This window comes from Heterocephalus glaber, unplaced genomic scaffold, assembly GCF_053883595.1.
Source record: "Heterocephalus glaber isolate CG9 unplaced genomic scaffold, H.glaber_assembly_v1.0 deba00001826, whole genome shotgun sequence".
Lineage (NCBI taxonomy): Eukaryota > Metazoa > Chordata > Mammalia > Rodentia > Bathyergidae > Heterocephalus > Heterocephalus glaber.
Genome location: NW_028258489.1, coordinates 453,052 through 471,800, shown reverse-complemented (window position 1 = coordinate 471,800; position 18,749 = coordinate 453,052). Strand labels below are relative to the sequence as shown.

The 18,749-nt window shown below is 35.4% G+C and overlaps 1 protein-coding gene and 1 pseudogene across 29 annotated transcripts in view; one reads left to right on the top strand and one right to left on the bottom strand.

Moving 5' to 3' along the window:
• Ktn1 (kinectin 1) overlaps positions 1–18,749 on the bottom strand; it is a 119,268-nt gene that overhangs the window by 94,589 nt on the left and 5,930 nt on the right. The gene's annotated exons all lie outside the window — the stretch shown is intronic.
• LOC110347004 (cysteine-rich PDZ-binding protein pseudogene) lies at positions 12,492–13,118 on the top strand (annotated as a pseudogene).

Sequence of the window (18,749 nt, the reverse complement as noted above, 5' to 3'; positions counted from 1 at the left end):
GGTCCACAGCCAGGACCACTTGTAGTTGTAAACTACAAGGAAAAAAATTCTTTCATTAACATACAATGAGAAATTAAAAAGAAAGCTTCTCCTGGACATCTTCCCATTTGCAAAAATTAGAGGGGGAAAAGCAGGAGAAAGGCAGGGGTAGGGAAGAGGGACATAAAAAGAATTAAATGTGTTACATACATGGATCAACTCTCCACAATCCATGTAATTATAATCTGCTGCAAACATGTACCAACAAAAATAAAAGTTAAAAAATGAGAAAACTTGTGTGATAGCCATGGATTCCGAGATTTGCATCTAGTTTGCCAATCCAGACTGGCAGTCCACACACTCCCCAACACTGATCCCTGGCAAAAATATTTAAAAATAACTCAAAGCCATAAAAAGCCCTGGACTCCTAGGAAAGAAAGAAAACCTCTCCAGAAATAAAGTCCTTCTATCCAACCTAGTCAACACAGCATATTATTTACAGAAGGTGAATATGTCAAAAATGAATACGAGCTCCCAGCCACCCTTGGGCCAGCAGACTGAAGGACCTAGGCCACATGGAGCCCTGCTCCATCCCTGCACCCCGCCCACCAGTAGCCAGCTTAACTTCTCAGGGGCCTGCAGTCCTTTCCCCCGCCCCACCTCTGGCCTCCTGGCTGTACCACTATATGGTTCCACACTACAGAGGTACGGAGGGTCATAAAGGCCATCGTCCGGAGCTCCAGAAGATAGAGCAGAAATGAACAACAGAAAGAGGTACTCTCTCTGGCTCCGTGATGAAAACTGAAGCCCACTGGCAAAGTGAAGAGAATCTCTGCAATAAAGGCACACCAGACCACCATGCTTGGTAAGCTGGAGGGATCATCGCCTCCTCTGGGAACCTGGACTATCTTCAGGGGGAGGGCAGCTGGAACCTGCAGTAGAACCTTGCAGACTTCAACCCTGCAGGAGGACAGGGAGCTCCACCTGGGACTTGTAGACAGAAAGCTGTCTGAATCTCTGGGTCTGGTACTGCCTTGCTGAGACTCATTGGCTTCTATCTGCACACTGCTGCCTGTGTGGTCTATTGCGACAGCACTGACATACCCTGAAGGAGGCCCTTCATTTTTATTTTTTATTAGTTATTTTCAAATTTTTCTGCACTTACTTTTTTTTGTTTAAATTCTTTTATTGGTACACTTTAGGTATGCAGTATGCTTACATTTATCATAGGGTGCTTGTACATATATATGATGTATCTTGTTTCTTATTTTTTCCGCATTCCCTGTGCCCCCTTCACCCTCGCGACCCTTCCCTATTTACAAGGACTTTGTTTCCATTTTTTCCTTTTCTCATAATTTTTCCTTTCCCCTACCCCTCCCACTTCCCCTACACCTTTGGACCTTTTCTTCCTATTTCAACGCCAAACATTTTCTCTAGTGTAAGAAACTGAAAGTGTAAATGTGGATTAAAATAATTAAAATAAATAATTAATAATTTGCACTTATTTTTAACTTTTAATCTTTATTTTTTTCTACTTTTCAGATTTTTTCACTGCCTTTTTTTTCTTTCTTTTCTCTCTCTTTCTCTCTCTCACACTCCTTCTCTCACTGTCCCACATTGTTCTTCATCTCCCTTTTTGTTCCTATTCTGGCCCTAATTCAGATTTCTCCTTTATTTTTCTTTTCCTCTCTTTTTCTTTCTCTCAATTGTCATTAGTTGTAAAGGAAAGTAAATACAATTTCTAGCCTCCCTATTGCTGTCAGGTTGTTCTGTTCTCGTCTTTGTTTTTTCAATCTGTCTCTTCCGCTTGTCTTCAACAGTTTAAGAGTTTGCTTAATCTTCCTGTGTCCTCTGGCCTCACTGCTACCCTTCCCCTATGCTTCTACCTATCTATTTCTCCCTCCCCAACTTCTTCTAACTCCCCATCCCTAAGGGTAAAGTTGCTATATTGAAGAGTTTATTCACTATAAACATATGTTGGGCTGGTCCTCGATTTTGATTTAATTAACACAGTTAAAGGTGATACATTAATAACTACCACAGATTGTCATTTTCTAAGCTGTGCTTGATGCTATGGTGTTGCTGACTGTATCACTTGTGCTAAGGTGTTGTGATTGATCTAGGCAGTGGTCCTTCCTGGTATAATGAAAATGAGATAGCCTCACAGTCGTTAAGAGACTCAAAACCTAAAGGCCAGCTATATCTGGAAGACACCTCTGAGAAGCAATCATTCCATATGGGTTCTAAACACAAGCAACAAAGATACTTACAATAAGCAATTTCGAAGTACCAACCCAGGAATTACACCAAGGACAGTACCAAAAACAAAAATGAGGAGACATTTAAGCAAGGCACAAACTCAGACTTCCTCCCCACCAAAGGCAAATTCTGGGGTAAAGGAGGTGGCAAAGGCTGATATTCAACCACCTGGACACCCTGAACTGACAGCACAGGAAGTAACAAAAACAGATTAATAAGGCTCTAGAAAAATTCGAAACAGAAATAATTTCCCAGATAACTACAGAGATGGTGAGTAGAGTGAAAGACATGAGTAGAGGCTCTAGAACAGAAACAGATAAAAAAATAGATGAGCTCAGAACCATGCTGGAATCCATGACTGCCAAGTATAAGAAAGAAATGGAAACCATGATCGCCCAATATGAGAAACAAATGGAATCCATGAAACAGATTCAAGCAGATATCTAGAAAATTACAAACTCCATTGAAAGTATTCACAGCAGAATAAGGGAATGTGAAGATATGAATATCAGATATAGAAGACAGGATAGTGGTTAGTGACCATGAAAACAAGAGATTTCTTCACAATAGTAAGGGATCACAAGAAATCGATCCAGCAGCTGCTAGATGACACTAAGAAGAACAACATAAGACTGATAGGAGCCCAAGAAAAAGCAGGAGAAAGTACAATTGACATACAAAAACTGTTCACAGAATAGTGGAAAACTTGCCAGACAGAGGTAAAGAACTGGACGTACAGATAAATGAGGGATATAGAACTCAAACTGCAAAATTATCTTTCAAAATCGATGGTGAAATTAAATACTTCCATGACAGAGAACACCTGAGAACTTTCCTTAACACCAAATCAGCACTCCAAACAATTTTAAACAATATCCTAGAAAAAGACAATGAAGGTCAAAACTCCGAGTCCCAACAGAGGGAAGCCAACAGGCAAGGGAAGAAAATAAAGGGAAAGGGGGTAAAATAAAAAATAAAAGAGCCAACAATAGTAAATCATCATGACAAGGATGAATCAATATCTATCAATTATAACCATCAATGTTAATGGCCTCAATTCACCAACCAAAAGAAATAAACTGGCAGAATGGATTAAGAAGCAAAATCCAACAATATGCTGTGTACAAGAAACACACCTAACTCAAAAGAAATTCATAGACTGAAAGTAAAAGGATGGAAAACAGTTCTCCACATCACAGGAACCCAGAAAAACAAAGTAGATTTCAAACCAAACTAAGAGAGACAAAGATAGTCACTATATCCTTGTGAAGGGAACAATCCAAGAGGAAGAGATGACAATCATAAATATATATGGACCAAATACAAATGCCTCCAACTATACAAAACAAATATTAATGGACATGAAAAACCAAATAAGCACTAATATAATTATACTAGGGGACCTCAATAACCCACTATCACAAATAGATCATCTAGACAAAAAATCAACAATGAAATTCTAGAACTGAACCAACCTATTGAACAAATGAACTTAATATATGTTTACAGAGTGTTCCACCCCACAAAATCACAATATACATTCTATGTTTACAGAGTGTTCCACCCCACAAAATCACAATATACATTCTTTTCTACTGCTGCACATGGGACATTCTCCAAAACAGACAACATGCTACCTCATAGGACATGTTTAAGTAAATGTAAAAGAATTGAAGTAACTCCCTGTATATTATCAGACCATGGTGCAATAAAATTGGAGATATAACATAAGAAATGGCAAAAATCCCACAAACACATGGAAACTGAATAACACCTTCCTGAACAACCAATGGGTCGCAGAAAAATTAAACAGTTTCTACAAGTAAACGATAATGCCAGTACAACATACAGGAATCTATGGGACACAATGAAAGCAGTTCTACATGGGAAATTTGTAGCAGTGAATCCCCGTATTAGGAAAACAGAGAGAAGTCAAATAAACAACATAATGCTGAACCTCAAGCTACTAGAAAAAGAACAGCATAGCAAACCCAAAGCTCATACAAAAGAGGAAATTATAAAGATCAGAGCAGAAATCAATGCAATGGAGAACAATACAAAACAAAAAAATGAATCAAAAGAGTTGGTTTTGTGAAAGAATAAATAAAAGGGATAAACATTTAGCCAATCTTATCAAAAAAAAAAGAAAGAAAAGGTTCAAATCCATGCATTTAAGAACAAAAAAGGTGAAGTCACAACAGATCCAGCAGAAATCCAGACGATCATCAACACCTACTTCAAGAAACTGTACTCTAATAAAAAGGAAAGCACAGAACTAATAGACAGATTCCTGGATACATACAATTTGCCAAACTTAAATGAACAAGATATAGAAATTCTAAATAACCATTTACAATGAGTGAAATTCAAAATGTAATTAAAAATTTACCGACAAAGAAAAGCCCAGGTCCTGATGGCTTCACTACAGAATTCTACAAGACATTCAAAGAACTATCACCATTACTCTTTAAATTCATCAAGGAAATTGAAAGGGAAGCAATACTTCCAAATTCATTCCTGGAAGCAAGTGTTACTTTGATTCCAAAATGAGGGAAAGAGCCAACCAAAAAAAGAGAACTACAGGCCAATCTCCCTAATGAACACAGATGCAAAAATCCTCAACAAGATACTGGCAAACAGAATACAGAGGGTCATCAAGAAGATCACACACCCTGACCAAGTTGGATTTATCCCAGGGATGCAAGAGTGGTTCAACATTCTTAAATCAATAAATGTAATACACTACATTAACAGAGCCAAGAACAAAAACCATGATCATCTTAATAGATGCAGAAAAGGCATTCAAAAAAATCCAACACCCATTCATGAAAAAAACCCTCCAGAAAATTGGAATAGAAGGTCTTTAGCTCAACCTGATTAAGGCTATCTATGAAAAACCAACAGCCAACATCATACTAAATGGTCAAAAACTGAAAACTTTCATGCTAAAATCAGGAACAAGACAAGGGTGCCCACTATCACCACTCCTGTTCAAAATTGTTCTGGAAACATTAGCCACAGCAATTAGAACAGAGAAAGAAATAAAAGGAATAAAGATAGGAAAGGAAGAAGTGAAACTGTCATTATTTGCTGATGATATGATACCTTACATAGAAGACCCATAAAACTCTGCCAAAAGACTTCTACACTTAATTGACAGATTCAGTAGAGTAGCTGGATACAAGGTCAACACTCAAAAAACAATAACCTTCTTACACACAAATAACAGACTCACCGAGAGAGAAATTTGGGAAATAATTCCTTTCACTACAGCATCCAAAAAAAATGAAATATCTAGGAATCAATCTAACAAAGGAAGCAAAAGACCTCTATACTGAAAACTACAGCACTCTGAGAAAGAGACTGAAGAGGATATAAGAAAATGGAAAGACATCCCTTGGTCCTGGGTAGGAAGAACCAATATAGTGAAAATGGCCATACTTACAAAACTGCTAAATAGATTTTATGCAATGCCGAAGGAAATTCCAACAATACACTTCACAGAACTAGAGAAACAATCCAAAAATTCTGGAACCAGAAGAGACCCAGAATAGCAAAAGCAATTCTAAGCAACAGAGACATGGCAGGAGGTATCACAATCCCCAACCTGAAACTATACTACAAAGCTACTGTGATAAAAACAGCATGGTACTGGCAAAAGAACAGCTGAGGATCAGTGGAATAGGTTAGAAGATGCAGAAACAACTCCAGACATACTCAGCCACCTCATCTTTGACAAAGCAGCCAACCACCATCATTGGAGGAGAGATAGCCTATTTAATAAATGGTGTTGGAAAAACTGGATTTCAACCTGACAAAGATTAAAACTAGACCCATACCTATCACCATGCACTAAACTAAGATCAAAGTGGATTAAAGAGCTAAATATTAAGACAGAAACACTAAACTTGCTGGAAGATAAGTTAGGTAGAACTCTTGAACATATTGGCATAGGAAAAGACTTTATGAACAAAACCTTAGTAGCACGGGATCTAGCACAAAGAATCAACAACTGGGATCTCATCTTATTAAAAAGCTTCTGCACTGCAAGAGAAACCGCCAACAGAGCTAAGAGACAACCTACAATGTGGGAAAAAGTTTTAGCAGCTGTACCTCAGACAAAGGACTACTATCTAGAATATATAAAGAACTGAAAAAAATCAGACCTCCCAAATTCAAAGACCCAATTCAAAAATGGGCATCTGAAATGAATAGACATTCCTCAGACAAAGAAGTAAAAGCAGCAAATAAATATATGAAAAAATGTTCAACATCACTGGTCATTCGAGAGATGCAGATGAAAACAACACTGAGATTCCACCTCATCCCAGAAAGAATGGCTGCTATCAAGAAATCAACCAATAACAAATGCTAGCAAGGGTGTGGGGAGAAAGGTACCATTCTCCTTTGTTGGTGAGAGTGCAGACTGGTGCAACCACTGTGGAAATCAGTATGAAGATACCTCAAAGACGTGGGACTAGAGGGCTGGGGTTTTAGCTCAGTGGTTTCACCACCTGCTGCACAAGCGCAAGGACCCAAGTTCGATTTCCAGTACCAAAAAAAAAAAGTGGGACTAGAGGTCCCATTTGACCCAGCTATTCCCCTGCTAGTTATCTTCCCAAAAGAATTGAAAGAATCATACCACAGCAATATATGCTCTCCCATGTTTATAGCGGCACAGTTTGTATTAGCGAAAGCTTGGAAGCAGCCCAAGTGCCCATCAACAGGAAACTGGATAAAGAAGATGTGGTTTTTTTATAAAATGGAGTACTACTCAGCCATAAAGAATGAGAAACTAGAGACATTTATAGCTAAATGGATGCATCTTGAGGCCATACTCTTAACTGAAAGAAATAGGACACACATGTGTAAATACAGAATAGTTTCTCTGGTGTGAGAAACTGAAAATGCAAATAAGGATCAAAATGATTAAAATGAATAATTGATAATTTGAAATAGGAATAAAAGGTCCAATGGGTTAAAGGACGTGGGAGGGGAAGTGGAAAGGAAAAGTTATGTGAAAAGAAAAGAGTAGAAACAAAGTCTTTGTAAATAGGGAAGGGTGGAGGGGGTGAAGGGAGGACAGAGGATATGGAAAAAATAAGAACCAAGATACATCATGTGCAGGTACAAATACCCAATGATAAATGTAAACATATTGTATACCTAAAATGTACCAATAAAAAAATTTAAGCAAAAAAAAAAAAAAAAAAAAAAAAAAGACTATGAGGTAGTAGATACAAATAGGATAGGGAGTATATCCCAAAGAACTCTAGACAACAGAATATGAGAAACTGAAACACAAAATTATGCCAGGTATGGTGCTACTTCGTAATCCTAGCACTCTGAGGCCGAGGCAAAAGGGATCAAAAGTTCAAGCCCAGCCAGGGCAATTTACCAGGACTCTGTCTCAAAACAAAACACAACCAGAAAAGGCTTGGATTTATCTCAGTGCAAAGGTCCTGGGTTCAATGAGGGTTGGGGTGAGTCAGCCATTAGAACTGTTACAAAAAATCAGGTAATAACTATATTCATTAAAAAATAAAGAGATTAGAAAGAAAAAAAGAGATTAGAAAGACTTGAAGAAACTCTGTAAACTGTATACATGCATACATATGTATGCACAAACACATACAGGTGCTCAAAAATTAAAAACTAAAAAAACAGTAATTATATAAAGTTAAGCAATTATTAAATAGCAAGACAGATCTGATAAAAACTAACAATGTATCACAAAAAGACATAAGGAAAATATGGAAAAAAAACTAACAGACATAAAGAATACAATGAGAAGGTCTGGTAAAAATCAGTTGGGAATTCAAGGAGAGAGCCAGTGGCAAAAGAAACCATAGATATTATGCAAACACATGTTGATTAAATAACAGACTCCTGAATAATCAATGAGTCACAGAAGAAATCGGGGAAGAAATTAAAACAGTTCCTAGAATCAAACAATAACGCCAGTACAACATACCAGAATCTATAGGACACAATGAAAGCAGTCGTAAGAGGTAAGTTTATAACAGTGAATGCCAACATGAGAAAAACTGAACAAGCCCAAATAAATAACTTCAAGGGCCTAGAACAAACAAGAACAATCCAAATCCAAAGCTAGTACAAGGAAGAAAATTACAAAGATCAAAGCAGAAATTAGTAAAATTGAGACTAAAAACACAATGCAAAGAATCAATCAATCAAAAGGCTGGTTCTTCAAAAGAACAAAAAAAATAAACAAATCCTTAGCCAATCTTATCAGAAAAGACCTATATCAATGCAATTAGAAATTTAAAAAAGGCAAAATCACAATAGAGTCCCACAAATCCACAAGATTAACTATCTTAAAACCTGTACTCGAATAAACTACAGAACCCAGAAGAAATGGAAATTCCTAGATACACATGAATTATCAAAACTGAACTAAGAAGATATAAAATCCCTGAAAAATCCAGTAACATGCAATACTGAGGAAGTGATTAAAAAAAAAAAAAAACCTACCAACTAAGAAAATCCCAGGACCAATGAATTCACTGCTGAAGATTACTCTTTACTGTATTCCCAAACTCACTCCTGAATGCTAGCATTACCCAGATTCCAAAACCAGACAAAGTCTCAACAAAAAAAGAAAACTGCAGGTCAATCTCTTTCATGAACACAGATACAAAGCTCCTCAACAAGATATTGGCAAACGGAATGAAACACGTAACTAAAAAGATCATACATCATGGTGAAGCATGCTTTATCTCAGGGATGCAAAGATGGTTCAACATCCACACATCAGTGCACACAAACAGAAGCAAGGACAAAATTCACATGATCATATCAACAGATGCAGACACCTTCTGACAAAATCCAATATTCATTCATAATAAAAACTCTGAAGAAAATAGGTGTAGAAGGACCTTATTTCAATCTAATAAAAGCCATTTATGACAGTCTTACTGCCAATATCATATTAACTTGGGAAAACTGAAAATATTCCTTGTACAAGACAAAAATGCTCATTATAATCACTCCTGTTCAATATCAGGCAAGAGAAACAAACAAAAGGGATACATACAGGAATGTAAAACATCAAACTATTTTTATTCACAGACAACATGATTATTTATACGGAAGACCAAAAAATTCCACTGAAAGATTCCTAGAACTACTAAATTTAGGAAGGTGGCAGGATACAAAACTCACCTGAAAATCAATAGCATTCCTGCATACAACCCATCAAAAAAAAAAGAAAAACTATACCACTTACAATAGCATAAAGATTAGATACTTAGGAATTAAGCTCACAAAGGAAGTGAAAGACCTGTACAACAAAAACTACAGTGCTCTGAAAATGGAGATGGAAGAGTACATCAGGAAAATGGAAAGATATTGCTTGTGCATGGAAGAGGACATCAGGAAAATAGATAGAATATTGTCAAAATGGCCATATAACCAAAACAGATGTAATGCAGTCCCAATCAAAATACCAACCGCATCCCTCACGGAACTAGAAAAAAGAACTACCCTAAGATTTATATGGAACCAGAAGAGACTCAGAATAGCAAAAGCAATCCTGGGCAACAAGAGCAAATGAGGAAGTATCACAATCCCAGATTTCAAGTTACGTTACAAAGCTACAGAGACAAAAATCAGTCTGGTCTTGGCACGAAAACACACATGTGAATCAATGGAACAAAAGAGAGGAGGTAGAAAAAACTCCAAGCACAGCCATCTGATCTTTCACAACGGGGTCAAAAACCATTTGAGGAAAGATGGCCTCTTTAACAACTGGGGCTGGGAACATGGGTTACATACCTGGTTGACTCTAGACCCATATCTTTCACCATGCACTACACTAAAATCAAAACAGATCAGAGATCTAAATATTAAAACAAAAAACAATCTGCTGGTAGGTAAAACTCTTAAGTTCTGAACAGAACCACAACTGCACAAGAAATAACATCAAGAATCAACAAATGAGAGCATAACAAGTTAAAAAGGTCAAAATATTTACTATTATCCTTTTATTGATGTACATCTTGTCTCTTTTCATATACCATCCCTATAACTCTTATTTAGTTTCTTGCAATTTTTAGAATTTCAAGCAGGCAGGGGTAGGGATGGGGATGATACAGAATGGCCCTGTAAGGCTTTCCAGTCTGAATTTTGTTGATGACATTCCCATGACAGTGAATAAATTTTTGTCTTTCCTATTTCAATTGGTAGTTAATTTTAAAGGCTTCTGAGGTTTGAATGTGTAGTCAGTGTACCTTATTTCCATCAGGAAGTACCTAAATCTTTGTGATAATAACTACTGGTGATCTTTGTCTAGACGTTAGTAACTAACAGATACAAAATAGTGGCATAAATGTTCTTTTTATTTACTAGTTGCCAAAATAATGAGTTGGTTTTTGTATTTTTAAATCCAAAACGTAAGACAAATTTTAATGAGAAAAAAATATTAAAAATAAATAAATTCATTCCAGATGGTATTAATTTCATGAAGTAGTCTGAAAGACTGTTTAATTTGAACATGTTGAAAGTTTTTTAAAGTAGCAAAAAGGTTATAAAACAAAACTGAAAAAAATTCAAACAGGTGGATATGAAAATTCAAAACTCTAAGAAATAAAACTTACGCATACTGCCAGATACCCAATTCTGTAGGTAGAATAAACTTGTGACAGAGTAGAAGAAAGGATTGGTAACTTGCTATTTACTCTTGAACTCATCTAATATGAGGCACAGAAAATGAAAGAAAAAATAGAGCAATTGGGGGACAAAGAAAAAGTAACACTCCAATATAAATCTACCAAGAGAGAGAATGGAAATAAAGAGACGCAATAGTACCTAGAGAGCTGAGAACTGCTGGACGCGGCTGCCCAAAACTGTGATCCTAGCCCTTGGGAGGCTAAACCAGGAAGATCACTACAAGTAGGCCAGCCTGAACTACACAGCAAGACTCTGTCCCAAAACAAACAAAAGGAGCTCAGAACTTTTCAAAATTGAAGAACTGATTCCTCTGACTATATATATATATATATATATATATACACACACACACACACACAGAGTAACAGCTGGATATACAGAAAGTGTGTCCATGCGTACGGAACACTGTGGCACAACTTCCAAATACCATACCAAGCACAAAGAGCTGCTTTACAACAAATTTACCAATTTAAGAAAATCACATGCAAACACTAGCATCACTCTGAGACTTTACAAATTTCTTAAATTGTCTCTCTGGGTTGGGATGGAGACTTTAAAGTTTACTGAACAACTCTACCTATACTTTTTTTTTTTTTAAACCTATACTTTTTAAACACATTCCTATATAGTTATTTTCTCATGAGTCTAAATGCAAATTGAGAATCCTCAAGACAATCCTATATTATAGTGAATTATTAACCAAAGAATCATTTCAAAACATTGGTAAATGAACACATTGTAGTTTCCCCCTCCCCCCAAAAATCCCTGAAACGTTAAGCAACATAGAACTTAGAGAAAAGGAAATAATATCATTAAGAGAGAATAAATTTAATAATCAACTTTAGGGAAAGAAGTGTGTGAAGTGTGAAACAAAACCTTTGTAAGATAACATGCAAGAATATCTAAATAATCTTCAGTAAGGAAAGATTTCTTAAACAGGTTATAACATAAGGAAATTAAAACCTTATATTAAGAGACACCATAAGAAAGAGAAGACAAGACACAAAGTGGAAGAAGACATTTGTGATACATAATTATCAAAGAATTAGTATTCAGAACATATAATGAACTCCTACCAGCCAAAAGAAAAGCAACAGAAAAGAAAAAGGCATTTGTAAGAGCAGAAAACAAAATGTCCAGCAAACATCTGAAAAGATGGTTTCTTAGTATTAAGAAATGCAAAACTTCCACAGTATCATTTCATACACAACAGGCTCTCCGATTTTAGCTTTTGCCAATATCAAGTTTATGCAAGAATGTGGAGCCACCATTACAAATATTCACTGGAGAGGAGAATAAACTGGTAGATTTACAGGGGAAAACATTTTGACATTACTAGTAAAGCTAAAAAGGTATTAGTGCCTAAAATCCAGCAATTCCACTCTTAACTAGCCATAACTCTCCAACAATTTGTCCAAATAAATCTCAAAGCCTCGAATGATATCAAAAATCAACAGGGGCCAGGGATTTAGCTCAGTGGTTTCGCCGCCTGCTGCCCAAGCGCAAGGACCCAAGTTCAATCCCCAGTACGGGGAAAAAAAAAAGATGGCCTGGTGTGTTGATGTTTTCAAGCTGCCAGAGCGTCTGCTCTTGAGCGGACCATCGGTAGAAGGACGGTGTGCGAAAAATGTGAAAAGAAACTTGGTACTGTTATTACACCAGACACATGGAAAGATGGTGCAAGGAATACCACAGAAAGCGGTGGAAGAAAACTGAATGAAAACAAAGCCTTGACTTCAAAAAAAGCAAGATTCGATCCCTATGGAAAGAATAAGTTCTCCACTTGCAGAATTTGTAAAAGTTCTGTGCACCAGCCAGGTTCTCACTACTGCCAAGGCTGTGCCTACAAAAAAGGCATCTGTGCGATGTGTGGAAAAAAGGTTTTGGATCCCAAAAACTACAAGCAAACGTCTGTCTAGCTGTCTTGACGGAATTTCTGACTTTGTACAATTTTACTTTCTGCTTTGAGTTTTCAAGGCATAATGTAGTAATCTGTTTCAAGACAGGTGATTAAATTTAAAGCAGGGTAGTTGATCCTCATTCTTTTCTTGAGACAGGATCTTGCTATGCAGTTCAGGCTGGCCTTGAACTTGTGGCACTCCTTCTGCCCCAGCATCCCAAGTGCTGGGATTACAGGTGTTCCTCATTCTTTCTTATGCTCTCAAGAAATTGTGAATAATGTAACTAGCCTTTTGCTTTAAGTGGTTATTTTCCTTATAAGCATTTTATTGAAATAGAATAAGTGGCAAGTTTAATGAAAAAAATCTCTTGAGTTTTCAATGCACTTTTTAACATTCATATAATCCTTATCCTCTTCATTTACTTTATTTATAGATAGTGAAAGAATGAGGAGATTGTTGATATTTTGTTTTGAACTTGGCATATGGACTTAGAATTCTACCCTCATTCCCTTATTATAGGCATAGTTCTTTGAATCAGCAGGCCCTTAATTAATTGCAGTTTCCTAAGGTATAATGATTGAGGCCACAATAGCTGAATGGTCCCTTAGCAATTAGTCCAGATCCAAATCAAAGACAAGTGGAATTTGTGATTTATTTTAAATTTGTTTTTGAAGCCAAAGTGCTAGTTCCTTTCCTTCGTACGTAAATAACATGCGTCTAGGTAAATACACTGGATTTCAGAAAACACATATATATGACCTTGAATTTAGGTTATCATAAAAGCCATGAGAACAGTGTTCATCTATGTTCATGCATAATGAAAACGAATCTCCAGTCTTTGGAAAAGCTCTTTGAAGTAGAAAACAAACTTTTTTATCACTTCTTCCCCAGCCTTCAAAGAAATAAATAGAACAAAGCAAATATCTTGACCTTTTTTTTGTACTATAATGTAGACTGTAAAGAGACTACTCTGAAGTTTCAAATGAAGATTTTTCTTATACTGCCTTCATAGGTTCAGGACTTCTAAAACTTGTAGCCTACAATAGAAAACCAGAAAGGTATTCTCTTATTTCCAATTGCCAAATGTATAAATATGTGATACTATAAAATGTGTAGACTACTATAGACAATGTAATAACACCTGGTATAGACTTTACATTTTTATTGTAAAATTTTTTTTTTTTTGGTTTTTGTTTTATTGTAAAATTACTCTGAAAAGTAAAGTTTTAATGGTTCAGTTTATCAACAAGGTTTTTCTAGTGTTTTTAGGATATACTGTTATTTATGCACATCTAGAGAGATTGCAAGGATAATGCAAAGTATAACAAATAATATCTTTGAAGACAAAAGTATCCTCCCCTGCTTTTACTAATTTGGGGTTTTTAATTAAAATCATAACACAAGGAACTCAAAATAGGACCTGTTCATAGGGCGTCCCATATCCAGTAAAAATTGGATTGGTTGACTTTGAGAAAAGTGCATTTTTCAAGGATCAGCTAGGACCTGGATTTGCACAACTCACCTTTTGTGTCTACACCTTAAGTAGCTTCCTTCCATGAGTGGGTTCTTCTCTGAGAATTTTTGTTAGTATTATACCTCAGAACAGAATACAAGTGTTAGTAGTCTTCATATTATCTAAAGAATAATATGACTATCCGAAATTGAGTAAAGTAGCTACTAGGATGAGAAGGAAAATCCCCAAACAGAAAATGAATATAAAATACTTTTTGAAAAGCAGATACAAAAACAGAAACTATAACGATATAAGATGTCAGAATTAAGACCAAATGTAACTTTTACTAAAGTAAATGTAAAAATGATAGAACCTATTTCTTGAAATCTCAGATTATATTAAAATACTGGAAACAAATAACAGTAGAATACATGTGAGTTTTATATAGTCATTCATTCCAGTATTTAATCACCAAAACGATAGAATTATATGTGTGTGTAGAAGTTTGTGTATACATATGTTGAATACTAGAAGCTCATACTGTTTTCTCTGGGAGAAACTTAACCCTTTCCATCCTATACCAAACTCCTAATATCTTTGAACACTTAGTTCTATCTGAGAATGTAAAGATTTAAAGAATTTTAGGAATATACATATCTATGTACTTACATACCTATGTTTTGAGAATTTTAAGTAGAAGAATAATGTATGCATTGTTTTGCACTTTGATTTCTTTTTAAATGTTTTGTATATTTGCTATCATTGTCTCTCCTTTAATAATATATTTTCTTGGCCCACTTGAGAATATGTAGCAGACATCATATTCTTTGCTCTTTAATACTGTGTATGTACTTCTTAAGAACAAGCATACTATTTTACCTAAGTATAGTTATCAAATTCAGAAATTTAACACTGACACAATATTTTAATCTACAGTCTATGTTCTAGTTTCATTTGTCCCACTGGTAACTTCAGCGATAGGATCCAGTCCAGAATCATATTGTGCTGTCATGACTATTTCATCTGGAACAGTTCCTCACTCTTTCTCTGTCTTTTGTAATATTGATGTATTTGAACAGTGTGAGATAGTAACAAAGGAGAATATCCTTCCCTTGGGTTTTTGGTGATGTTTCCTCTGGTTAGATTTAGGTTGTGCAGGATGGGTGAGAATACTATACTGTAAGGGGCATGTCCCGAGTTTCACATCCAAATGTCCAGAACGTCCCTTTGCCCTTTATTTGTGATGTTACTTTTGATCACTTGGGTAAGATGATGTCCTGTGTTCACACTTGTATGCTTACTGTTTTTCCTTTTGCAAGTAGTGTGTAATTTTTGAGACCATGTTGATAAATCTATTCCTCATCACACCTGCCCTTCCTAGAATTAACATCCCTTGATCATTCTTATCTGAATAATTTCCCCAGAATGTTTGCCAAATTGTGATTTTTCTAACTCCAGTATTCTTTCTGAATTTACTAGTTATGCTGTAAGAAAGAATTTTCCCTCTATCACCAATTTAGAATAAATGCTTTTTTTCCTTAAAAAAAAAAAAAAAAAAAAAAAATCAACATAGTGGGGGGCCTCAACTAGCATTTTTGTTTTTATCACAAAACTAAAGAATGGTTTAAGAATGGTTTCCAGTCATAAAGTAAAATATATTTCTTACTGCAACTGGTCACCAACATTTGAAAAACCATTCTCCTAAAGACATCTGTGTGCACCAAGAGACCAAGCAGCACTGTTTGAAAAAGGGAGAGAAAAAAGAAAACAAAAAAAAACAGTAAGAAAGGAACTAGTAAAAAAAAAGGTGCTAGTTACTTCTGGTGAGAAAAAAAGGAATGAAAAGATAATGTTATGCTCACTGTCTTTATATTTTATATCAATTTTTATAAATTTATACTTTATATGTAATTTTAAAAAGAAAAAAGCTGAGAATGTTACACAGGTATTCATTATACAGGTGCTCATTTTGTTTAATCTTTAAATCCTACATACATATTCTGTACTATTTCTTCTAAATTAATTTTCAACAAAATAATTAGGAATAGCTAAATATAAATTAAAATAAAAATGGCACAAATCATTGGTTCTTTAATATGTAGTTATAATAACAACGCTGAATAACTGTAGAAAGTTGTATTTTCAAACATTTTCCCCAAGAAACACTGCAAATACTTTAAGAAATCTACTCTTTAAATTTCACAGAAAATACCTAGGATTGTTTTGACAGTACAAAGCTCCATCAGAAAACCAGACGGACACAGTAGCTGAGAAAAAAATAACTAAAGCTTCCTTTTACATAAAATATGTTACTTTAAATGCTGCTGGGACTTTTTGCCTAAATGAAGATTACATAACATTGAGGGATAGTAAACAATGGTGGAAGAAGAGGCAAAAATTCAGCTTGGTTCATTTTACGACTAAGTTATATTTATGAATTATTTCTTTTCTCCCCCGCTAACTCCAGATAAAATAAATGCATGAGCTGTAATTCCAAGGTTAATCTTCAATGCTATTTTATTGAAATTGCACCAAAAATTTGAAATTTCAATACATGTGCTTCAGGTTAAAACTAATCCAATACTAGTGACCAAATTATAAAACCCAAAAGAACTAAGCTACCTTTACAAAGGATCCAATTTAAACTTAAAATTACTGTAAACCTCTAGGTCAAACTGATCCCCATTTGTCAGCAATGGAGGCAGACCAAAAAGATAATATAGCACAGTCCTTGCAACTGTACCTAGAAAGAACACTAAATGATGAGTCTGAAAAACTCACTTCATGGAAATCACAAAACTCAGCCAAATCCAGACATCCAGGGTATGAAAATACCATTACAGAACATATTTCAAATGAACATGGCTTCCCAATAACCTAGGTAAATATAATTCAGCAGTACATAAATGAATTCAACTTGTGTTTGTATATTAAATTTTTAAGGAAACAAACATTCTGAAACATAGCATGTAAAACACTGGGGAGCTTTCAGTGAATAGCTGGTCCAAATTTATTTCAAAGATAACTGGATCTAAACATATGCAATCACTAATTTATTTATGTACAGATTTCACTCAAAATACTTCGTTACAGATCTACAAGATTAACTGATGGAAGTACAAGGTATTTTGCTGAAATTCATGTTCTAAATTGTTTTCCATTCCACTTCTGCAAGAGTAAACCTGAAATCTTTTGGGAGTTTCACTCTACATGGCTTTCCAAATGCTACTCAATTTCCCATGCTAACACATGAGTAAACACATAGTATGTCATGTAGGAACTGATAGTCCAATGAATTACAATAAGGCTGGAACAAACAGTAAAGAGGATATGCGTTTTAGGTAGTATAATCAGGATTGGTTGGCCTTCCTGAGACAATTGTTGAACAACATCTACAACATCTCAAGTAACTCACAATGCACACACACAGGAACTGACACTGAACAAAATTCTTGGAAACTAAAAGGACCACAGACTACCTACCCACTGCTTTCCACATAACAAAACATTACATACTATTTAGTTTTTAAGTAACTTTTAGTATTTTCTTCACTTGGAAAACTTCTAATTTTCAAACTCAAGTCAAATTTTAAAAATTAATCTTCTAACTCTAGGTAGAAAAATCTTTGTAATCTTAATTTAGCTGTCTAACACCTAACATCAGACAGCTGCATGTGAACTGTGCTTCCCACTCCCAGGCTCCCACCAAAGCATTTTTAGAAAACAGCTCAATGGTAAGAATAGGCACTTGTATTAATTAATGCCTCAGTTAAATTTCAGGCTCATCCTCTCATCTGCTCAGTCTCTGGATAAATTATTTAACTAGTCTCTCCAGACTCCACCAAACAGTACTTACCTCATAAGTTTGTCAAGAAGATAAATATTATACATAAATATTCACAAGAGTCTGACAACAAATAAGTCTTTAACTTTAGCTATCAGTTATACAGCAACTACTATACTAATAAAAATACAGCACTAATACTGTACTAATAAAATACAGCAATTCCTTAGTGAGCCTCAGGTAGGGTAAAATCACACATTCAGTAAGTGATACTGACTGGGTAAAACCAAATCCAAACCCAGGCTCTTCAGGATCCCAAGTATTCCTCTTCTAACACACTACGCAGTAATTAAAGAACTGACATAAAAAATCCTTGCATAAATCCTTGGCCTTAGTAAGGCCTAAGACCTGTAGGTCTCTAATTTACTGACTTCCAGCTTATTACACCAGACCAAGCTGTTTCCTTGGCAGGTCAAATGATTCATGTAGAAGAATAAATCATAATTGTCCCACATTTTCCAGAGTGCATAATACCATCACATCTCTAGATAGGACAATGTGTTTATTAAAATGTATACAAGTCCTGATAACTAACTGTACATTTACTCCAACTCAAAGAAATGCAAGTGACATTCTCCTTAATGGAGGGCTGTTAAGGCTTATTCAAAGTAGAAGCTGTCTT